Genomic DNA, 21773 nt, shown 5'->3' with positions numbered 1-21773 from the left:
AGTGTGAGCTTTCAACTGGACACCCTTGCAGCATGCATGAGCAATGTTGTGGCCTCAGACATGATGTGCATGAGTGTGAGATATGCATAGTGCCATGACGGTTGAACATGGTAGAGTCAGCTCATTCCAGGACCATGGAGCAGTGTGCCCACTACAGTCCCCTGAGACACCCTGGCCTCCTAATCATGTGTGTCATCCAACACTGTGCACATTCTCTGTGTGTGCTGCATAGGTCTGCCTCTGTGGCATTGTTCCCTGGCCTAGTTTGGATTTTGATAATGTGTGCTACATGTGTCCACTGGACAGGAATACACCATTTTGCTTGTGCATACTCACACTGGGCAGTGCCTGTGTGACTATTCACAACAATCTGTTGATGGTTGTTTGTCACAAATATGTGTTGTCAGCCCCACGAGGTGATGTGGTGTAAATGAAGCAATTTTTCTAGCACAGTTGTTGTAACCCTGAATAAGAGGTGTCACTTCTTGATCTGTATAAATCACATTGACTCAGGTATTGGCGGGGGCTGCGGGAGAGGCATACATTTGCAACCCTGATTTTTCATTGCCAGGTCTGACTTGTGTGTGAGAATTGCCTGTACTAAAATACACTGGGCAGTGCCCCTGTGATGCTTGCCAGTGCTTAATGTACGTGCTTTGCAGCCTGTGTCATTTTTTTACCAACAAGAATCCTGCTCATACTTTTTTGGCACGTGTGTGGTTCAGATGCAACGCAGTTTGGACTTTGTGTGCTGACATCTGTGTGTACATTCTGGCTTGCCATGAGGGTGTCGCCACAGTACAGCTGGTCTTTTTTACCAACCAATTGCAGGCCCATTATCTTATGCATTGTCCTAGGTGTGGACATGTGTGCCACTCCAGATGACAGGCAGTAGGTCATATGTGTAGCCAACTGTGTAATCAGGTGACGGATGGCCTGGTGACAACTGACATGATTCAAGTTGTTACTCTTCATGAATTGTACCTTGGCACTCACAGCACTTGTCAACAGTTGTTCATGTTTAACATGTGGAAATTTGATGATTTGTGTTAAGAACACTGATGTGCCTGCATGCAATATGTCGCACAAGGCAGTGCACACAAAAGTACATTGACACTGTCATTGAATAAGTTGGCACCTTTTCAAAGAAGCCACTATTATAAATAAATGTTGTTGCAGATTCTCCATATACATGTTCCCATGGTGGTCTTGATTTTGTGAGACTCATTAGTTGTCGGTGATACAAACTAACGAGTGTCAAGACGTCAAGACCTTCGTGGGCCCATGTATATGTACTTTCTGCAACACCATCTATTTCTAACAGTGGCTCCTCCGAAAAGGTGCCAGCTTCTTCAATGACAGTGTCAATGTACCTTTGTGTGCACTGCCTTGTGCAACATATTGCATGCAGGCACATCAGTGTTCTTTTCACGAAATGGCCAATTGGCACATCCCAAACATGTAGATTGGTTAAAGTATTGTGAGTCCCAAGGTACCAACATTTGTTCGTTTTCTGTTCCAAGGGACTTACAGGTCTCTGAGTGTGGTGACACCTTGAGTATTGAGGTGTGTTAGTTTACCTTGAGTGCACCACTCCTGTTTATTTCAGGGTAAACAAGAGGTGTCATGACTTCATTGTATTGCTGTGCTCACCGGTTCACAGACACTAGCTTCTCAGTGTATTGCTCATTCAAGTTGTGGCCTTTTGTGTATTGAGTTTCCTGGTGTCAAAGTGGCATGGTGGGTCTACCAACTGGGCAGTACAGGGCTTACATATGTGCGGAGTAATCCAGCTGTTACCCATGATGCATTGCCTGATATGCACTGTGACCAATTGTTCTTGTGCTCATGTGTCAGATGTATACAGGTGACTGATGCTTTCTGGTTTCTTCTCCTTGCCCACAGCATCATCATCCACAAGCGAGGGAGACACCTGCATGGACCTTGAGGAGGGACCCAGCAACAGTGCCACCAGTGCTGTGGAGTCAGCAGGAGACAGTGGCACGGAGGGCGAGGGGAGTCAGTCAGAGGACCTGTCCGGAGGCGAGAGCATGTACGACACCGAAGGGTCCCAGGCTGACATCCTTGAGGAGGCGGAGGATGCGACAACATCTGGCAGCATCCCACCATCTGTACCCGCCTCCTCCATTGCCATCTCCGCCCTCCCAGTTGCTCCCGTCCCTTCTGTCCGTGCAGGGTCCCATCGTGTCTCCTTCGGACCAGGCACCGCAGCCCCTGCTCCTGTCACCCTTGCTGCCCTCAGTGAAGAATCTGTGGACACACTGCGGCAGTTGCAGGTTGGTCAGGCATCGATGCTGCATGTCCTCCATGAACACACTAGACTGCTCACACAGTTGGTGTCGTTCGTGGAGGGCATGTCATCAACGATGACTGAGCAACGCAGGTTTCTGCGGTCCATGGACTCTTCACTGATGGAAGCAGTGTCTCTCCTGCGGCGCTCCGTCCCCCCCTACCCCGGACCCATCCACACTGCCCTCTCCCATGCCTGTCCAAAGCACACACAGACAGTCACAGGCACACACCCCAACAGACACATCCAGCACACCCCCAACTAAGGCACAGCACACACTTCCTGGCACGCACACTCAGGGGGATGTAGTCACACTCACAGGGTCTGGGGGCAAATGGCAGACACGCAGCCACAGTCAGAGTCCGCAACTCACGACCCACTTCCTCCAAATCCACTCCCCTTAGCTCCCCTGCCAACCTGTCACCCAAAGAGAGCTACATGGCTAGTCTGTCCCTCAGCCCCACTGTGACACCACCCCGCAAGCGGTTGAGGAAGTCTCCGGCCAGGGCAGTTGAGTCCCCCCCCATGTCCACCACCTCCCCGAAGAGCGCTGCACCCCATCCCTCGGACACCCCCCCCCTCCGTTGGCCCTGGTGTTTCTTCCGGTGCAGGGGTTCCTCTGGACGCCCTGGCAGCAGTGTGCAGCGAGCTGCTCACCACCACCTTTGGCGCTGCCCCACCCCCTGTGGTGGATATGTCCAGCCCTGCACCCACCACACCTACCCAACCCACTCCTGTCCCTGCGGTGCCTGGTACTCCCACTGATGATGACCCCCCCCCCCCGGTCGACAAACCTTGAGGTGACTTTGTGCAGGCCAGGTAGGGGTGGACACAGTCGCACACGTCCCACTAGGACTCGAACTATGGACTGGCCATTGGCCTTTGTAAATAGTGTCTTCTTACAATCTTTTTTTGGTGTGCTGAATAAAGCCTTTTCATTTAGTTTCCACACTATTGCATTTCAGGTACTTGATGTTGGTGATGAGGCCCATGAAGTTGGTGTTCTGGTAATGTGTTAGGGTTCTGAGAAATGTTTTAGTATGATGGTCATGAGGTGGACCATGGTATCTGTGTGCCATCACAATGTCTGTGAAAATATTAATTGGTAGTGTGTGTTCCTTTGGATTGTGAGACATTGTCCCAAGGAGTGTTCCTTCCTCTGTGGCACCTGACATGTTCCCTGCAAACAGTTGCACAATTGTTGTGCTGACCTGTGTCAACATATCCTTTGTTGGTGGCGGATCCCTTCAACAATGGCCATGCCTGCTCACCGATGTCTCCTGCTGAATCGTCTGGACCATCCTTGCCAGTCACTGTACTTGTGTTTTGTGTATGTAGGAATGGCATCAGGGACCAATTGCCCCTTTTCAGCACTATGCATGTGTGTAATCGCGGCCTAACACACAAATGGCACGTGTAATGCAGGGTATTTGGGCACCTGACTCACAATTGTGAGCATTGTATCTAGTCGCAGTGAACCCTATTCCTTACATGAGAGACAACATCTGGGTGGCTGGACCAGCACCTGGACATTCGTATCACTCCTGTGATGTGCGTGACAGTGTGTGTTCCCTTTGGCTAACTTATTTTAGTATGCATTTCCATGACTATACAGTCTGTTGGCATGAAATCAGGGTGTGTATTGTGGGGCATCTGCCATGGGTGGGTATGCATGTGTTGTATGTCCTCACACCCACATGTGGTGTGTCATGCAGTGTGTGAATGACATCCATCCTCCTAGGAGTGGGGCACTGCTGGCAGTCCTCTGCACCCACCCCCATATGTCTGTCCACTGCTGGTAGAGATATGCACCCACCCCTCATATGTCTGTCCACTGCTGGAAGTCCTCTGCACCCACCCCCATATGTCTGTCCACTGCTGGGAATCCTCTGCACCCACCCCTCATATGTCTGGACACTGCTGGTAGTGATATGCACCCAACCCTCATATATGTGCCCACTGCTGGGAGTCCTCTGCACCCACCCCAATATGTCTGTCCACTGCTGGGAGTCCTCTGCACCCACCCCTCATATGTCTGGACATGGCTGGTAGTGATATGCACCCACCCCTCATATGTCTGTCCACTGCTGGGAGTCCTCTGCACCCACCCCTCATATGTCTGGACACTGCTGGTAGTGATATGCACCCACCCCTCATATGTCTGTCCACTGCTGGGAGTCCTCTGCACCCACCCCCACATGTCTGTCCACTGCTGGGAGTCCTGTGCACCCACACCTCATATGACTGTCCACTACTGGGAGTCCTCTGCACCCACCCCTCATATGTCTGTCCACTGCTGGTAGTGATATGCACCCACCCCTCATATGTCTGTCCACTGCTGGGAGTCCTCTGCACCCACCTCCATATGTCTTTCCACTGCTGGTAGTGATATGCACCCACCCCCCATATGTCTGTCCACTGCTGGGAGTCCTCTGCACCCATCCCCATATGTCTGCCCACTGCTGGGAGTCCTCTGCACCCACCCCTCATATGTCTGTCCACTGCTGGGAGTCCTCTGCACCCAGCCCTCATATGTCTGGACACTGCTGGGAGTCCTCTGCACCCACCCCTCATATATCTGTCCACTGCTGGGAGTCCTCTGCACCCACCCCCATATGTCTGTCCACTGCTGGGAGTCCTCTGCACCAACCCCCATATGTCTGTCCACTGCTGGGAGTCATCTGCACCCACCCCTCATATGTTTGGACACTGCTGGTAGTGATATGCACCCACCCCTCATATGTCTGTCCACTGCTGGGAGTCCTCTGCACCCACCCCACATATGTCTGGACATTGTTGGTAGTGATACGCACCCACCCCTCATATGTCTGTCCACTGCTGGTAGTGATATGCACCCACCCCTCATATATCTGTCCACTGCTGGGAGTCCTCTGCACCCACCCCCATATGTCTGTCCACTGCTGGGAGTCCTCTGCACCCACCCCTCATATCTCTGTCCACTGCTGGGAGTCCTCTGCACCTACCCCTCATATGTCTGTCCACTGCTGGTAGTGATATGCACCCACCCCTCATATGTCTGGACACTGCTGGTAGTGATATGCACCCACCCCTCATATGTCTGTCCACTGCTGGGAGTCCTCTGCACCCACCACTCATATCTCTGTCCACTGCTGGGAGTCCTCGGCACCCACCCCTCATATGTCTGTCCACTGCTGGTAGTGATATGCACCCACCCCTCATATGTCTGTCCACTGCTGGGAGTCCTCTGCACCCACCCCCATATGTCTGTCCACTGCTGGGAGTCCTCTGCACACACCCCTCATATGTCTGGACACTGCTGGTAGTGATATGCACCCACCCCTCATATGTATGTCCACTGCTTGGAGTACTCTGCACCCACCCCCATATGTCTGTCCACTGCTAGGAGTCCTCTGCACCCACCCCTCATATGTCTGGACACTGCTGGTAGTGATATGCACCCACCCCTCATATGTCTGGGCACTGCTGGGAGTCCTCTGCACCCACCCCTCATATATCTGTCCACTGCTGGGAGTCCTCTGCACCCACCCCTCATATGTCTGTCCACTGCTGGGAGTCCTCTGCACCCACACCTCATATCTCTGTCCACTGCTGGGAGTCCTCTGCACCCACCACTCATATGTCTGGACACTGCTGGTAGTGATATGCACCCACCCCTCATATGTCTGTCCACTGCTGGGAGTCCTCTGCACCCACCTCCATATGTCTGTCCACTGATAGGAGTCCTCTGCACCCACCTCCATATGTCTGTCCACTGCTGGGAGTCCTCTGCACCCACCCCTCATATGTCTGTCCACTGCTGGTAGTGATATGCACCCACCCCTCATATGTCTGTCCACTGCTGGGAGTCCTCTGCACCCACACCTCATATCTCTGTCCACTGCTGGGAGTCCTCTGCACCCATCACTCATATGTCTGGACACTGCTGGTAGTGATATGCACCCACCCCTCATATGTCTGTCCACTGCTGGGAGTCCTCTGCACCCACCTCCATATGTCTGTCCACTGATGGGAGTCCTCTGCACCCACCCCCATATGTCTGTCCACTGCTGGGAGTCCTCTGCACCAACCTTTCATATGTCTGTCCACTGCTGGTAGTGATATGCACCCACCTCTCATATGTCTGGACACTGCTGGTAGTGATATGCACCCACCCCTCATAAGTCTGTCCACTGCTGGGAGTCCTCTGCACCCACCACTCATATCTCTGTCCACTGCTGGGAGTCCTCGGCACCCACCCCTCATATGTCTGTCCACTGCTGGTAGTGATATGCACCCACCCCTCATATGTCTGTCCACTGCTGGGAGTCCTCTGCACCCACCCCCATATGTCTGTCCACTGCTGGGAGTCCTCTGCACACACCCCTCATATGTCTGGACACTGCTGGTAGTGATATGCACCCACCCCTCATATGTATGTCCACTGTTTGGAGTACTCTGCACCCACCCCCATATGTCTGTCCACTGCTAGGAGTCCTCTGCACCCACCCCTCATATGTCTGGACACTGCTGGTAGTGATATGCACCCACCCCTCATATGTCTGGGCACTGCTGGGAGTCCTCTGCACCCACCCCTCATATATCTGTCCACTGCTGGGAGTCCTCTGCACCCACCCCTCATATGTCTGTCCACTGCTGGGAGTCCTCTGCACCCACACCTCATATCTCTGTCCACTGCTTGGAGTCCTCGGCACCCACCCCTCATATGTCTGTCCACTGCTGGTAGTGATATGCACCCACCCCTCATATGTCTGTCCACTGCTGGGAGTCCTCTGCACCCACCCCCATATGTCTGTCCACTGCTGGGAGTCCTCTGCACCCACCCCTCATATGTCTGGACACTGCTGGTAGTGATATGCACCCACCCCTCATATGTATGTCCACTGCTTGGAGTACTCTGCACCCACCCCCATATGTCTGTCCACTGTTGGAGTCCTCTGCACCCACCCCTCATATGTCTGGACACTGCTGGTAGTGATATGCACCCACCCCTCATATGTCTGGGCACTGCTGGGAGTCCTCTGCACCCACCCCTCATATATCTGTCCACTGCTGGGAGTCCTCAACCCCCCCCTCATATGTCTGTCCACTGCTGGGAGTCCTCTGCACCCACACCTCATATCTCTGTCCACTGCTGGGAGTCCTCCGCACCCACCACTCATATGTCTGGACACTGCTGGTAGTGATATGCACCCACCCCTCATATGTCTGTCCACTGCTGGGAGTCCTCTGCACCCACCTCCATATGTCTGTCCACTGATGGGAGTCCTCTGCACCCACCCCCATATGTCTGTCCACTGCTGGGAGTCGTCTGCACCCACCCCTAATATGTCTGTCCACTGCTGGTAGTGATATGCACCCACCCCTCATATGTCTGTCCACTGCTGGGAGTCCTCTGCACCCACCTCCATATGTCTGTCCACTGCTGGGAGTCCTCTGCACCCACCCCTCATATGTCTGGACACTGCTGGTAGTGATATGCACCCACCCCTCATATGTCTGTCCACTGCCGGGAGTCCTCTGCACCCACCCCTCATATGTCTGGACACTGCTGGTAGTGATATGCACCCACCCCTCATATGTCTGTCCACTGCTGGGAGTCCTCTGCACCCACCCCCATTTGTCAGTCCACTGCTGGGAGTCCTCTGCACCCACCCCTCATATGTCTGTTCACTGCTGGGAGTCCTCTGCACCCACCCCCATATGTCTGTCCACTGCTGGGAGTCCTCTGAACCCACCTCTTATATGTCTGGACACTGCTGGTAGTGATATGCACCAACCCCTCATATGTCTGGGCACTGCTGGGAGTCCTCTGCACCCACCCCTCATATGTCTGTCCACTGCTGGGGTCCTCTGCACCCCTCCCTCATATGTCTGGACACTGCTGGTAGTGATATGCACCCACCCCTCATATGTCTGGGCTCTGCTGGGAGTCCTCTGCACCCACCCCTCATATGTCTGTCCACTGCTGGGAGTCCTCTGCACCCACCCCTCATATGTCTGGACACTGCTGGGAGTCCTCTGCACCCACCCCTCATATGTCTGGGCACTGCTGGGAGTCCTCTGCACCCACCCCCATATCTCTGTCCACTGCTAGTAGTGATATGCACCCACACCTCATATGTCTGTCCACTGCTGGTAGTGATATGAACCCACCCCTCATATGTCTGTCCACTGCTAGGAGTCCTCTGCACCCACCCCCATATGTCTGTCCACTGCTGGGAGTCGTCTGCACCCACCCCTCATATGTCTGTCCACTGCTGGTAGTGATATGCACCCACCCCTCACATGTGTGTCCACTGCTGGGAGTCCTCTGCACCCATCCCCATATCTCTGTCCACTGCTGGGAGTCCTCTGCACCCACCCCTCATATGTCTGTCCACTGCTGGGAGTCCTCTGCACCCACACCTCATATTTTGTCCACTGCTGGGAGTCCTCTGCACCCACCACTCATATGTCTGGACACTGCTGGTAGTGATATGCACCCACCCCTCATATGTCTGTCCACTGCTGGGAGTCCTCTGCACCCACCCCTCATATGTCTGGGCACTGCAGGGAGTCCTCTGCACCCACCCCCATATCTCTGTCCACTGCGGGTAGTGATATGCACCCACCCCTCATATGTCTGTTCACTTCTGGGAGTCCTCTGCACCCACCCCTCATATGTCTGGACACTGCTGGTAGTGATATACACCCACCCTCATATGTCTGTTCACTGCTGGGAGTCCTCTGCACCCACCCCCATATGTCTGTCCACTGCTGGGAGTCCTCTGCACCCACCTCTTATATGTCTGGACACTGCTGGTAGTGATATGCACCCACCCCTCATACGTCTGGGCACTGCTGGGAGTCCTCTGCACCCATCCCCATATCTCTGTCCACTGCTGGGAGTCCTCTGCACCCATCCCCTCATATCTCTGTCCACTGCTGGTAGTGATCTGCACCCACCCCTCATATGTCTGGGCACTGCTGGGAGTCCTCCGCACCCACACCCATATCTCTGCCCACTGCTGGTAGTGATATGCACCCACCCCTCACATGTCTGTCCACTGCTGGGAGTCCTCTGCACCCATCCCCATATCTCTGTCCACTGCTGGGAGTCCTCTGCACACACCCCTCATATGTCTGTCCACTGCTGGGAGTCCCCTGCACCCACACCTCATATCTCTGTCCACTGCTGGGAGTCCTCTGCACCCACCACTCATATGTCTGGACACTGCTGGTAGTGATATGCACCCACCCCTCATATGTCTGTCCACTGCTGGGAGTCCTCTGCTCCCACCCCTCATATGTCTGGGCACTGCAGGGAGTCCTCTGCACCCACCCCCATATCTCTGTCCACTGCTGGGAGTCCTCTGCACCCACCCCTCATATGTCTGTCCACTGCTGGGAGTCCTCTGCACCCACACCTCATATCTCTGTCCACTGCTGGGAGTCCTCTGCACCAACCACTCATATGTCTGGACACTGCTGGTAGTGATATGCACCCACCCCTCATATGTCTGTCCACTGCTGGGAGTCCTCTGCACCCACCCCTCATATGTCTGGACACTGCTGGTAGTGATATGCACCCACCCCTCATATGTCTGTCCACTGCTGGGAGTCCTCTGCACCCACCCCTCATATGTCTGGACACTGCTGGTAGTGATTTACACCCACCCTCATATGTCTGTTCACTGCTGGGAGTCCTCTGCACCCACCCCCATATATCTGTCCACTGCTGGGAGTCCTCTGCACCCACCTCTTATATGTCTGGACACTGCTGGTAGTGATATGCACCCACCCCTCATATGTCTGGGCACTGCTGGGAGTCATCTGCACCCACCCCTCATATGTCTGGGCACTGCAGGGAGTCCTCTGCACCCACCCCCATATCTCTGTCCACTGCTGGGAGTCCTCTGCACCCACCCCTCATATGTCTGTCCACTGCTGGGAGTCCTCTGCACCCACACCTCATATCTCTGTCCACTGCTGGGAGTCTTCTGCACCCACCACTCATATGTCTGGACACTGCTGGTAGTGATATGCACCCACCCCTCATATGTCTGTCCACTGCTGGGAGTCCTCTGCACCCACCCCTCATATGTCTGGACACTGCTGGTAGTGATATGCACCCACCCCTCATATGTCTGTCCACTGCTGGGAGTCCTCTGCACCCACCCCCATATGTCTGTCCACTGCTGGGAGTCCTCTGCACCCACCCCTCATATGTCTGGACACTGCTGGTAGTGATTTACACCCACCCTCATATGTCTGTTCACTGCTGGGAGTCCTCTGCACCCACCCACATATGTCTGTCCACTGCTGGGAGTCCTCTGCACCCACCTCTTATATGTCTGGACACTGCTGGTAGTGATATGCACCCACCCCTCATATGTCTGGGCACTGCTGGGAGTCCTCTGCACCCACCCCTCATATGTCTCTCCACTGCTGGGGTCCTCTGCACCCCTCCCTCATATGTCTGGACACTGCTGGTAGTGATATGCACCCACCCCTCATATGTCTGGGCACTGCTGGGAGTCCTCTGCACCCACCCCTCATATGTCTGTCCACTGCTGGGAGTCCTCTGCACCCACCCCTCATATGTCTGGCCACTGCTGGGAGTCCTCTGCACCCACCCCTCATATGTCTGGGCACTGCTGGGAGTCCTCTGCACCCACCCCCATATCTCTGTCCACTGCTGGTAGTGATATGCACCCACCCCTCATATGTCTGTCCACTGCTGGGAGTTCTCTGCACCCACCCCTCATATATCTGTACACTGCTAGTAGTGATATGCACCCACCCCTCATATGTCTGTACACTGCTGGGAGTCATCTGCACCCACCCCTCATATGTCTGTCCACTGCTGGTAGTGATATGAACCCACCCCTCATATGTCTGTCCACTGCTGGGAGTCCTCTGCACCCACCCCCATATGTCTGTCCACTGCTGGGAGTCGTCTGCACCCACCCCTCATATGTCTGTCCACTGCTGGTAGTGATATGCACCCACCCCTCACATGTCTGTCCACTGCTGGGAGTCCTCTGCACCCATCCCCATATCTCTGTCCACTGCTGGGAGTCCTCTGCACCCACCCCTCATATGTCTGTCCACTGCTGGGAGTCCTCTGCACCCACACCTCATATCTTTGTCCACTGCTGGGAGTCCTCTGCACCCACCACTCATATGTCTGGACACTGCTGGTAGTGATATGCACCCACCCCTCATATGTCTGTCCACTGCTGGGAGTCCTCTGCACCCACCCCTCATATGTCTGGGTACTGCAGGGAGTCCTCTGCACCCACCCCCATATCTCTGTCCACTGCGGGTAGTGATATGCACCCACCCCTCATATGTCTGTTCACTTCTGGGAGTCCTCTGCACCCACCCCTCATATGTCTGGACACTGCTGGTAGTGATATACACCCACCCTCATATGTCTGTTCACTGCTGGGAGTCCTCTGCACCCACCCCATATGTCTGTCCACTGCTGGGAGTCCTCTGCACCCACCTCTTATATGTCTGGACACTGCTGGTAGTGATATGCACCCACCCCTCATACGTCTGGGCACTGCTGGGAGTCCTCTGCACCCATCCCCATATCTCTGTCCACTGCTGGGAGTCCTCTGCACCCATCCCCTCATATCTCTGTCCACTGCTGGTAGTGATCTGCACCCACCCCTCATATGTCTGGGCACTGCTGGGAGTCCTCTGCACCCACACCCATATCTCTGCCCACTGCTGGTAGTGATATGCACCCACCCCTCATATGACTGTCCACTGCTGGGAGTCCTCTGTACCCACCCCTCATATGTCTGTCCACTGCTGGGAGTCATCTGCACCCACCCCTCATATCTCTGTCCACTGCTGGTAGTGATATGCACCCACCCCTCATATGTCTGTCCACTGCTGGGAGTCCTCTGCACCCACCCCCATATGTCTGTCCACTGCTGGTAGTAATGTGCACCCACCCCTCATATGTCTGTCCACTGCTGGTAGTGATATGCACCCACCCCTCATATGTCTGTCCACTGCTGGGAGGCCTCTGCACCCACCCACGCACCCCTTGGAGCTGTACACTGCTGGCCAAGACCTACACACACAACAATAAGAAGGTAACATGCTTGGCCAGTCCTCTATGCCCACATTCCTGGCATGTGCACACCTCGTATCCAAATTTTCCTGCTGCCATAACGGGGTACGTGTGGTACGGACTGTACCCACGCATGCATGCGTGGGTACGGTCTGTACCTGAGTACTGATGGGGCTGTAGGGGTACGCAGTCGGGCGGAAAACACGCGTACGGCTCGTTGTTTTTCGCGTTCGGTGCCCTTGCAACCCGGATCGGAATCGGCCCCTTAGTGTGTCTCCTTATTTTTCTTATGCATTCTTTCTCCCCGTTCTATTTTCCTTGTACATTCCAATTTCTCAACTCTTTAATAATAGTTCACTTTCTTCTTTCTTGTTCTCTCACCCCTGACTGCCCTCTTTTATACGTGTGTTACAACAAAACTAGCATGTTTTCCTTTTCTCTAGTCTTTTCTTCCACTCTGCCCTCTCTTTCTCACCATCCCATTCACTGTCACTGATCACCTCTTCTGCCTCCCCTTCTTCCATCTTCTGCTGAGGCTATAAGCCGGCTCCCAGTTCAGTAAATCTGGCCCTTACGCCACATCCGCTGTCCTGCTCCTTCTCTTTTATTTCCATTACTCTTGTGTTCATTCCAATTCCCATTTTCAATCCTGTGTTATATCGTTTTGTTTATCAGAGTCACTAACTGCGCAGTCACTGTATGTAACTTTTGTGTTAATGAATTCATCAGTGGTATGTGTCATCGACTCTGGCAGTAATACACCAACCACAGTTCTTTGCTGCTCAAGTACGTGTGAAACTTCTTACTCTTTTACTTTCAAATGCGCTTTTTATGGTTTTAAGTGTTATATGCACATATAGTAAGTTTTTTTAATTGTTTTTGGTTTGCGAGTTTGTGCTTTTTGATCAACTACTGCTTAGGAAAGGCACCTGCAACACCCACATCCTAATATGGCGGACGGTGCCTGCTAGGCACCGCCACCATATTAGTGGCCTAGCTCCGCCCGGCAGGCAATCGTGACGATTGCCTCCTGCGGAAAAGCGCTGGATGGACTTTCCGTCCACCGCGATACCCATTGCCATCATAATGTGGCGGGGGTAAATCTCATGACGGTGGCGGAACAATCGCCGGCCCGGCGGTGGCGATCGTTCCGCCATAGTAATGAGCCCCTTAGACCGGTAGGGTTTAACTCTAGCTCGCCCCAACTTCCCTGCAAAGTTATCTGCTACTTCAGAGCAAGCGCAAATGAAAATCTACATCTATCACCAAGCATTCAGGCACTTTCACCCTGCGCTCAATCACTCACCAACCTTCATTCACATACCACTCACCCTGCACAATGAGCACTCATCTTTCTCCCTGCACTCATACATTGCTCTCACCAGGCACGCAACACCCACTGGACTCAAAGGCCGCACCCGAGCACTTCACAGGTCTTTAAAAGACCATTTGCATGTTAATGAGGCCTCGCTGTTGTTTCACCCCTTCTAAGAGCCCCTGCAGCTCCATCTTGCCTATTGCTCAAAGATTCAGCCCCCCCCGAAATTTTTTCTTAGCCCCCCCCCCCTCCCCCCTCCCCGGAAATGTGGCTCTAGTTGCGACCCTGGCTCTCACAACTCTTATTAATAATCCCATAGGCAAAACCTAATGCATTTACCAATGCTTTTTAACCCCCTGTTTGTCGTCTACCAGCCCCCCCCCCCCGGCCCCGGAACTGCTGGCATTAAAGGATCATATGACAATTGTCAAAATGTAAACATGCATTTTAAATCCATAACGTACAGTCTGTTGTGTAAGCTGCTCTAGCCCGTCGTCCTTTGTACCGCAGAATTAAGTGCTTCGTTTATGTACAGCGAGAAAGGGAAAGTGCTGGAAGAGCCAGTTATTCATCTCTTCTGCAGCATTTAGACACTCCTGAAATTGAAAGTTAATGTACCAGCGACTTTCATTATCTGCTCGGCCCTCCTATTCATTAGAATCCCATAGCTCAGAAGACGCCGGCCCACTATGTCACCCACTGGAGACGGAAAAGGTCACGCAAACTAAGCGTCAATAAATGAACACTTCATGCCTCAAATTCCCTGCGCTCAGCAAAAAATATAAACGGCTGCGCCTCTCTCTATTTTACTCTGAAACGCAATAAAACCGGAAATGATGGTATTGATGCTTTCAAAGGCTAGACGGTAATAATGAGCTCCATATAACAGCGGCGCGCGCCCATTACTGCTGTCTTCCTTGGAGATCTATATCCCTAAATTGTTAAATACCTTTAGCCGGTTTCTTTTATTTTCACTTGGTTAAAGTTTGAAAGGGGCATTTGTATGTTAGGTGCGGGTCTAGGTAGCTGGTTTCCTCTTCCTTGCTGTCCTAGACATTTTATTAAGTGACAAGACGACGGCCAACGTGTCTTCCAAAGTAGCTCCCATTCTCCCACAACTGTAATGTTTTCGTTTGTGAGAGAGAATGGTTGTGCGTGAGAAGGTCGGATCTTGAGGTCATATTAACAAGGAACAGGGAAAATTAACGCTAAGGGCGCTTACCGTTAATTTTTTTAATGCCCGCTAGCACTGGATAATATCGCCTGGTTATCGCGTTATTAACAACACTAACCGCCTAGGCGATAAAAAATCCAGCGATAGCGGCATTTTGAGAGGTTATCGCTGGTAATGCAGCGATAAAACTACAAGGATAGGGATATCCTTGTTGATAGCCCATGGTGGACTTAGCCATGTAATCCACCCCCCATTGGATTACATGGCTAAGTCTGAAAATTAGCAGACGTAAAAAAGCAGCATTAACCGTGGTTAGCGCTGCTTTTTTTGTCTCTAACAGGGTTAGCGTGAAGCTTGATAATAGGAGAAATGTCGCTTAGCGACATTTCTCCTATTATTTTGCTCTGGAACGCCCACTTTGCATCTCATTAGAGATGCAAAGGGAAGCGTAGTGAAAAAGGGTGCTAACATGCGATTTTGCATGTTAGCACCCTGTTGTTGATAGGGCGATATTTTTATCTCCGCTTCTTTGGCTTTTAAAGCCAAAAAAGCGGAGATAAAGCCCTTGTTAATATGCCCCTTGGTACCATTTACAGTGAGGCGGAAGTGGGCATGGCGGAAGCAGGCAGCTGTCCTGTTTCGCCATACTCAAGGTTCCCGTGCCCGATTTGGAGACTTTTCACCGATGGCGCAGCCCAGGGCCTGATTAATGTCAGTTGTCACGAAAATCCCTCTGGTGGCTCATCTGCCGCAGGGCAGCAAGCTTTCAAACGTAGTAAAGTACATCCTCTCCATCATGTGCAGTCCATGATGTGAGAAAACCCTCAGCATATCAGGGCCACTGCTGTTTTGTTTCACAGAACATGACCCTGCACTTTGGCGTTGCTCAGCTGACACAACAGGGCCTAACTGCCTGCGTTGTCATCAGGATTTTCTGTAATGCATCATGTGAGATACAGACAGACATTTTCGCGAGACTATCTTAAACTATTGGCGTTTCTATTTTAATGGAGTAAAGCATCTGGTTATCAAGCAATTGTTTTCCATCCACTGTCCTCCGAGGTCAGAATGGGCACCAAAATGAAAGTGGCCTCCCATTAATGAATTCGACAGCAAAAAAGTGGCCCATATTTGCATGAGTGTTTTGCAAGGTATTTGTTAGAAATGGGGGTCTCTAATTGGCAATGGTTTTTACCTTTGTCCAAATAGCGACCCTTCCTTCTAGTCAGGATAAGGGGAATACAATACTGAAATAACCCCTGCTCACTCCCTTGGTATCTTGGCACGAACAGTCAGGCTTATCTCAGAGGTAGTGTGTAAAGCATTTCCACATACCCAACAGTAATACAGTGAAAACACTACAAAAGGACATCACACCAGTTTTAGAAAAATAACCAATATTTTTCTGTGCAAACAAGACCAAAACGATAAAAGACCAACATACAGTAATCAAAAATAGGCACTCTGCAAGTATGGCTGAAAAACGCAGTTCCTTGAAGTCAGTAGCTCCGCCTGGTGCTACCGCAGTGCTGAAAATGACAGAATCCAACAGTTCCGGCGACCGTGTCGGTGCGGACCAGCGTTAGTATCAGCAGACTCATAAACAGTACCTTTGGTTCTGGCCGACCACATCGGTGTGGGATGGTCGTGGCAACTATCGCAGTTGCGATGTGAAGCATTGCGGTATGACGTCCAGTGCCCTTAAGTCGCGGTGCAGGAAGCGGCTCGGTAATGATTGTCCAGCTGCGTCGGTGAGACCAGCACTGTGGTATGGAGTGAGGCAGTGCTCCTTGCAGTGCTGACAGGTCACAGTGCAAGCTACAGTGCCGGTTGATGAAAGCTGGTGTAGGTCGACCCAGTCGTCAGTGAGGTCAGGGTTGGGGTGTGAAGTGTGGTGGTGCCCTCTGCGGTGCCCTCAGGACACGGAGTCCACTGAGGTCTTGGTGACGGGGTTGGCTGCTTTCCCCCTCTGTGGCAATGAAACCCATGGTTCCAGAGGCGGTACCTAGAGGTAAGTGAAATCTTTGCTGTCCCTGAGACTTCATGAACAGGAGGCAAGTTCTATTTCAAGCCCTTGGAGAAACTCAGCAACAACTAAAGAAAGTTCAGTCCAGTCTTTTCACTGCCCAAGGCAGAAGCAGCAACTGCAGGCCAACCCAGCAAAGCAACAATACAGCAAAGGGGCAGTACTCCTCCTGGCAGTTCTTCCAGCTCTTCTTCTTGGCAGCTTCCTTGATCCAAGCAAGTTCTAAAGTTCTGGGGTCTGGGCCCCAATATTTATATAGCATTTCTCAATGTTCTCTTGGCCAGAGAGTGTCTGTACTTAGTCTAAACCAGTTTAGTCCTCTCTCGCTCAGCTTCCCAGCAGGAGGTGAAGCCAGCATTGTCCAAGGCAGACCAGGCCTATTCAGGTGCAAGGAAATATCCTCCCATTACTTTCAATTCAGTGCAGCCCTGACTCATCCAGACTGTCTGGAGTCACTGCACATCCCCAGCCCCTGTCACTCCCAAGCCAGACAGTCAATACACATCCTGGCAGAGGCACACTGGATGGCTAAGCAAGAAAACACCTACTTTCTAAAAGTGGTATTTTCAAACACAGAATCTAAAAATCATCTTTACTAAAAGATGCATTTCTACATTCTGAGTTCAGGCATACTAAACTGCATTTCTCCATCTTGTCCCAATGGGAAGATATACTCGTAAAATATTACAGAGTATTCCCCATTCTATCCAATGGGACAGATAGCCTCTCAGCAGTGAAAAACAAATTACACTGTAGTTCACTATCAGGACATGTCACACACACACACACACCAGTACATGTCCTACCTTTCAAATACACTGCAAAGTGCCCATAGGGGTACCTAAGGCCTACCTTAGGGGAGACTCACATATAGTAAAAGAGAAGTTTAAGGCATGGCAAGTGGGTGCACTTGCCATGTCGGCATGGCAGTAAAAACTGCACGCAGAGACTGCAGTGGCAGGTCTAAGAACCCTTTAGTGAGGCTGTTCACGTGGGTTGCACAATCAGGGCCGCAGGCCAACTAGCAGCATTTGATTTACAGGCCCTGGCACTCTCAGTGCATTTTACTAGGCACTTACCAGTAAATCAAATGTGCCAATGATGGAAACACCGACCCATAGTCCAATTTACAATAGGAGCACTTGCACTTTAACACTAAACAGCAGTGAAAAGTGCACAGAGACATTAAACCAGCAAAACAGAGTCAAAACCGATCGGTCAGAAAGCAAAATGACAGGAGAAACACGCCCCAAAGATGCCAGGTCTAACAGTATGGAAGACCGCATGGCTTGCTTCAGGCAATTTTTGTTTTAACATCAAGAAAATCAACAGTAGAAAACGGCCCATCAGACTATAAAACAGGCCCACAAACAGCCCAAAAACCTGCCCACACCCAAACACATCAGACCAGCCCCTCAGGCATTTTCTGAGTGCACTATAGCCAGTCCCACCCTGCTGCTCTCATCCTTATAAGGCTGGTAAACTTGATTCACGAGTAAACAGGAGTTTGTACTCAGATCTTACAACAATTTGAGCAGAAATATCTCACTGATTTACCCACACAATATTCACCAGGTAAAACATGAAAGAATGTGTGTGAGCAAAGTATCGAACATTTGGATCAGAATAAAACATGTATTATCACTGTTTGTCCCCATTGCAGAATGTGTAACTTGGAATGGAATGGTAATACTGTAGTGTGAAAATAACAGAGCATGTGGCATTGATATTTACATGGTGTGACATTGATTGGTATTTACATGGTGTAGTTTTACCACCCCAAATACCAACACATTCATAATAGGGCCCTAGGAGTTTCAAGGGGCTGTACATTTGTGGAGAGGGGCTACTGATCTAATTTAATTTTTCATTCTATGCAAACTTATTTCTTGCAAACTGGTTCTTGCAAATTGTTTTCCCATAATCACACCACTGGAATATACACAATTTACACTGGTACAGTCTTCTCAGTGCAGACCTTCTAATGTATCTCTGGTCCTAATAAGGAAAGTACCTTTCAAGTATACTTCAAATAAATGTTATAAGCATTCAAGTTCCACCACTGCTTGTAAGTAAACAGCATACCCGGCATCAAACACTGTTCGGTGTCCTTTAATAAATGAAATGATATATCTTAGAGACTTTACAAAATTTTCTGAGCAACACTCAGACTAATGAATTTCTGATCACTGTATTAGTTAATCTGTTTCATGTGTTAATAAATATACAAACAAGTCTTTTCAACAAAGGAAACATAATTATCTCTTCAAATGGCTGACTCATATCAAATAGGACACTGCAGCCTTGTTTACAAAGGTAATTTTGCATGTGTTGATCTCCTTATATACGTTGATCACCTACAAATAGATATAAAACTCTTCATGAATGGAATTTTCCGTTCCATATGTAGATTTACACTTAGGGCCTGATTTCGATGTCGGACGGACCTGAGTCTGACCGATATCGATTCGGTACTGGGACCGACCAACTTCCTGTCGGCAGTCCCACCCATCAATTAGGATGAGACCGAAAACTGTTCTGACCAGAATGCATGCTCTCATTGTAAAGTGAAGAGGTGCAATTCATCCCTGCACCCCATGGCAGGCACCTCATGTTGCATGCCACGGGGTGCCTGGATCAACTGGGGGGCACCATAGGTGCTCCCTCTACCTCCAACCAGAGGCCATGCACCCATGGGGGACCTGCTGGTGGCCCCCAAAGTTGACTTCCGACAGCCTTTCTGTATTGGAAAGGCTGGAAAAGAAAGTCTGTCGGAATCCGAAATTGTAATCCCTTGGTCAAAAAGAGCAACCCTTAGGATTACTGAAGTCATACCGACTGGCAGACGGTGTCTCCAAGCCCGTCGAAAACTAGTCAGAATGACCGGTTGGATTCTTTTCCGACTGACAGTATCCTTATGGATCGGTTGGAAAGGAATACAATCAGCTGATTACTATGTGCTTGGAAGAGCTCCGACCGACGGTCCGAGCCTTTTCCAAACGCATCGTAATCATCCCCTTAGATGTAGACCTATAGGGCCAATTACATGCGGAAAGGCTGCGAACGGCATTCAATTAGTCTGAATCCAATTCGGAACATGCCTTTCTGACCGACTCAGACACATTTCCCAACAACCGAGTACGATGGCTGGAAAGTGTTCGAACTGTCCGACTCCGTTCGGAAAAGCATTAGCAGTAACGGAGCCGGTTGGAGCCGAATCATAGCGGTCTACAGACCTTAATTCCAGGTGAGCGATTAGGATGTCAGATTCGGACAGCCTTTCTGAATCAGTTGTGCTGACACGGGTCGGCTGTCGGAATCTGACTTTGGGGGCCCATTACAGGCCCCCCCTTCTTCCGGAGCCCTCCAAATTGAGCCTGTAGGGGTACCCATGGGTTTCCCATTTCCCTGCATGCACAGGGTGCCTGCCACATGGTGCAAGGTTTTCCCCAACCACCCCTTTTTTCAATGGGAGCCTGTGTTCTCGTTCGGAAAACAGGCTCCCATTGAAGTCAATGGGAGTCCGACTGAACGGTGTTTGTACTCACTGTAATCAGTCGATTGGACTCCTTGAACCGAATCATTCGGAAAGTATTCCAAAACTGATTCGGTTGGAATGCTGTCTGGACGACATCGTAATCGGCTCTTTAAAAGTCCCCACCTCAAGTACAACTGCATTTACTCATGTAAACATACTATCAGTAACGTTCTGCCTGTTTGTAAATCTTTACCACCGGGTACGGGATCGCCATGTGGAAAGCAATAGGACATTTTAAGAAAATTAATTTTGCATTAAAAAATGGTTATTTTTAATTAAAATATTTAAAACACATTTACCTAGATCCTATTGACGTAGGACTACCACAGTAAAAAGGCACCAAACACCTGCACTGAAATGTTATTTTTACAATTTTCTTTAAATACAATCAATTAAAATATTAGTATTCCATCCCTTACCCATTATAGTCTCATTTTTGGTGAGTGTGTCACATACTGGGTGCAAGCTATGTATTTTTTTATATGTGATTTTTTTAAATGAAAATAATTTATCAATCATGATATAATGTATAAACATATTTTCATGTATCTTAAAAATTAGCATGTCATTTTTTAGCTTTAAAAATTATTTAACAATAAAAATAAAATTAGTTTAATTGAACTTTAATTTAACTTGCTATGTAATTTCTAAGGGGCGTATTGAAACAGAGGGGTTGATATTTGTGGTGCTAGACTTACTCCAGAGGTAGGCTGGACTACATTTAAGCCTGTTTTGAGAGAAGTACTACTGGAGTGAATTTAAATGAGCATTTTGAGAAATGCAACTTTCTTACTCCAATGGGGTGTCTGTTTTGTATTAGTGCATCTTCCGTTCCTAAACTCATCCTTTGATGTAATTTATCCACATCGATTTTGCAATGACTATTCTCCATTTTACCACCACTTCCATTGTCCCTCTCACACTTACTACTAAATCCAGCCCTTTCTTGTATGGAGATACCCACAAACTGGGCACAGCTCTCTGTACAGAAACGATAGGACAGTGGTAAGAGGAGATATCTGGTGAGAGGTGTGCGAAGAGGACCTACATTTATAATTGAAGGTGAAATTAAATGGGAAACATATTCAGGTATGTATGCAACAATATTGGTTTGAAAGGGTAAGCACAGCCAATTCTATAGGGATCTAGAGGAGTCTCCTTAAGAGTCACTAACCAAAGTAAGTTTAGGCGAACTGTGGGCCATATTAGCCACAAACTGCGATAAATATCGCAGAGCGTGCTCAGCGCGAAATTTTTTATCGCCAGCTATCACTGGAATATATCCCCACGCTGACGCTGTATTAGCAACAATTAGCGCTATGGTGATAAAT

This window comes from Triturus cristatus, chromosome 6, assembly GCF_964204655.1.
Source record: "Triturus cristatus chromosome 6, aTriCri1.1, whole genome shotgun sequence".
Classification (NCBI taxonomy): Eukaryota; Metazoa; Chordata; class Amphibia; order Caudata; family Salamandridae; genus Triturus; species Triturus cristatus.
This window is presented reverse-complemented; position numbering follows the sequence as displayed.